The sequence below is a fragment of the Cryptotermes secundus genome, unplaced genomic scaffold (genome assembly GCF_002891405.2).
Source record: "Cryptotermes secundus unplaced genomic scaffold, Csec_1.0 scaffold1064, whole genome shotgun sequence".
NCBI lineage: Eukaryota > Metazoa > Arthropoda > Insecta > Blattodea > Kalotermitidae > Cryptotermes > Cryptotermes secundus.
The window spans coordinates 203,545-207,897 of NW_019720585.1; positions in this window are offsets into that span (position 1 = coordinate 203,545).

A 4,353-nucleotide genomic window follows, 5' to 3' on the forward strand; every position below is an offset into this window, starting at 1 on the left:
CGGTAGCCAATAAATCACACGAAGATGATCACTTCGATTGAAACGTGTAATGGAATATAAATATTAACACGTTAATATTAGTTTTATTTACTCATAGACTGTTGTGTTCACACCACATTAGTAACTTAGCGATACACATCTTACGTACTTTCTCAGAGAATCTGTCAACAGTAACGCTTGTTTGTACAGAACTGCATTTCATCCCGTGAAATATTCGTTTTAGAGCTGTAAGATTGCAACCCGTATAATCCGTACCAGAATTCAGGAACAAAAGTCTCCACACAGTTTACTAATCTGTCAGTACACTAAGGGCTAGATGGTCTGTGTTCGATTCCCGGCAGAGCAGATACCATTGTCACCACCACCGCGTACAGACTGGTCCTGGAGTTCAAGCAGTCTGCTACTCATTGGACACAGGAAGGGGGTCTAGACATAAAGGTAACCAATCATCTTAAACTACTACTGCAGTTAGAAATACATGTTGATATATTTGCATTCCTCCACTTCTCTCTACGCATTCATATATTGTATAATCTGTAGGAGAAAGTGAGACAATTTGCCAATTACACACGAACAGTGCAGTGTGTATTGTGATGAAGGGTTATTTTTCCCTTTATTAACTACGTGACAGATTTTGTATTTCAAAATAATTCTATATAGGATAATTTGAGGCAATAGAGGTAAGTGCATGCAACAATGTGAAATGTAAATCAGATTTAGATAATATGTTATTACCAAATAATTTTGAAATGCTATAAGAATGTGCTTATATTAATTGGAGTTAAGTAGTTTTAGTTAAGGTTTCACGTTGCTTCATGTTCTGATTAAATTATTATTATCATGATGGAACTAAAATTGAACAAAAAAAATCTCGCAGGTTCGTTGGCAGCCAAATTTATGGAACACGAGTGCGTGAAATAGAGGCTACATATATCTGCCTAAACAAATTAAAAATGTTGCTTCAATTCTCATAAATTTTGTAGAGAGTTTCATCTGAATGCTATGCTGTAGAGACAAGAAGTATCTTTTCCACTGTAAACTGTTCAGGGTCACTGGCAGCCAGTTTTTCACATTCGTCAGTCTGTACGGATTAGGAACAATGATTCAATTCTCGGAATTTTATGGTTAATTTTAAGGAAAGTTCATATAACTTATAATGCCTCAGGATTTAGTGGTTGCTATCTCATTGCAGCGGACTGGGTTCAACACAGGGGAAATCCATGTTAGATTTATGATAGAAAAGTTGGTACTGGAGAAGAGGAGGCTATAGCTTCCGGATACCTTGGATTCCTCCTCAAAATTATAATTGCATTCGTGCTGTACCCTTACATATATAATTGAGGGGTGGGGGGTTAAAGTAAACCGCAGCACCAAGAGAATCAGTCCCATTACACCACGAGTATAAAATTGAAAGAGGCTCTAATTATAAAATGATTATTCTTCGCCTCAAATGGAACGTTCTGAAGCTTCTTCTGTCAAGTCTGCTCTACACGTGACACTTTCCCTTCAGACTAAGAAAAACTGGCAATATATTTTTCTGTTCAGAGGAATCTGTCACGTGTCTGAGATAGAAAACCCAATGTATATAGTTAAATGAAATGTGAACAGAATCATAAATCATATGAATACAATTACAAAGAATGAGGATTGTATGAAGAAAAAAGTCTTCTGGGATTTGGTACCGTGTATATGTGGTGTTAACCGTCGTTTCGGAGGAACGTATCGCCTCCATCTTCAGGGTAGAAGAAAAAATATAAGAAATCTGCAAGCGAGGAGACCGTGAGAACCGGTAAAAGCANTCATTGTTTTGTAATCAGTTGTGTATATTTGCCTATATTTTTAATATTTGTGATAGCGAAAATTATATATTTCATGAAACTTTTATTTCCGATAAAGTTACATTTTTGCTTCGATGCTTAGTTACATTTGCTGAGAAAGTTATTACGAAATTCAGTAACAGCATGGGCTATGCCTTACGTTGCGAGCCTTGACGTTGCAAAAGCTACATGTCAGCCGACGGGTGATGTTTATTAACCACATTTCATGACCACCAGCTTTAAGAAGATGCTTTCATAAACGTAATAACTGGTTACGGTAAGGTTGGTTTCTCATAGCACATGTTTATTAGCTGTAACTGAATGACTGGCAATGTAAATATTACTGCATGTTTTGAATGTTCTGCTATTCACAAAGAACTGTGTACTGATGCATGCGAAAATAAAACAACATTAAAATGAAAATCTGATCACCATTTGGTGAATATTTCTTCTTCTTTATTGGTTTTTCGATTTATAGCAGTAAATAGCATATAATTATTGGTTTTTTCGCGAATATGAATGGGAAACGATTTGAAAAATTTTGGTTGATTCGTATTTTAAGGTGCTCGTTACAGGGAACACATACGAGAAGAGACGTGTAAAAACTACGGAAAGTTTCAGTGGGGGTAGCCTGTGTCTGGGAGGAGATTTAAAAGTGAAGGGTCCTTAAAACGAAGAAGGGTTGCATCTATATACAGAGTGATTCTAAATTATTCTTGGGGTTTCAATTTATAGGTCACGGAAAGCCTGGCATTAATTTAGAATCACACTTGTATAATGACGTACATATGACCTTCCGGTTAATTGAAGTGCATTCATGTGACAATAAAAATTATAAATTAAGATTAATAGACCATAATAATACGAAATATATCTAATGTTATTTGTCACTGAAAAGTATTATATCTTACGATATGCTTAATATTTTATGAAAAAATTTTAAGTAAAAACTGTTTAATTCTGCCAATTTTCCTAAACACTACACACAGAGATAAAAATAAGACTTTTTTGTAAGACTTTGCAGGCCTAACATAGTCTTGTGCCGTGGTGGACAATATTATTAAATTATTCTCTGAAATTTATTCCGAAATATATCTGGACCTAAGAGACGCATAATGAGTTAAAAACTCAGAAAGAATCATTAAAATGAATTTCGTCTTTTCTTGTTTATTTTATTGGTTTTTTGACGATGATGTACTCGTATCTCGGACAGATTATAACCAAATGATGTGACGAGTAGTAAACTGTAAAAAATATGAGAGAAATTTATGACGGCTTAATTTAAGATAATATAATTTAATTCGTCTAGAGTGATTGCGGAAAACCACGAAAAATATTAGTCAGAATATTCGGTCTGCTGCCGAAATTCCAAACCGATTTCTCCCGAATTCGAGTCAGCAGGGCTGTCTACTCGATCTTTATGCCGGCTCTGGCAATTCAGAATTTTTAATCTTCTCCTAATATAGTCGGGATAATACAAATTTAGGGGCCTCCAGTGGGGTGACATAAGCTAGGGTGTGATGCTGAAGGAAGACATGTAGAGATTTACTGGGTAATATTTTGGGAAGTGTTCGTTTTCTGAGAGCGAATCAGAGATTAGACGATTGTACTAAAATTAACCTTAAAGAAATATGGGCGTGCTCTACGATTGTCAGTGAATTGACTCAGGACAGAGAACGGTGGTTGTCCTTTGTGTTATATATGTTCAGTCCTTGGATTCCGGGTTCGGAGGTTTGGTTAAGATACATGTATTCTTTGCATTTTGTAGAACAACGAAATGGAGATGGGTTGAACTTATTAAAAAATAAATTACACATAAATAAAGATGGTTTTAATAGTATATGTACATTTTCACATTTGTATGAAACAGTATTATGTACAAGGGGTTGACATTGGGAGAAACACTCAGTTGGAACATGGAATTTATCGTTATGAAATATCACAAATGCTTCATTAAAACATGCACATTCTTGAAGGATCTTGATTTCGTAACGCGATTTTTTCACATTTGTCATAAATTTACAGTTTTCCAGCTATTACAGACTGAAAAATATTAGAACAAAGTGAGAGACTGCACTGTGGAAGTACTCGGTAGTCATTCACAAGAATGTACTCGTATTAGAGACATCGGAGAATTAAGAAAGTCGTCTTCTGGGTTTAGGCACCGTCTATTCTTCGTTTTGGCCGACGTTTCGGAGGAACGTAGCGCCTCCATCTTCAGAGCAGTTGAATGGCTTGGAATGCGGAGAGCAGTAGCTGTAGTGATAGGATGTGAAAAGCGCTGCTTATATACGAAGTAGGCAGGGGGGGGGTGGTTAGGGAGAACGGACCAATGGGAGCAGTGGGGAGCGATTAAGACCATATATGGTGTTGTGTTGACTAAGGGAAGGGGGGGGAACTGCCAGTGAATCCAGGAAACTTGAGGTCAATAGCACTAGGAAGTGCGGTAGACAAGAAGAACCTGTAGGTTGGGGACAGGCTACTGACGTCAATGACATGGCGAAGAACTGGTGTGGCTAGTTGGATTCTCTTTAGG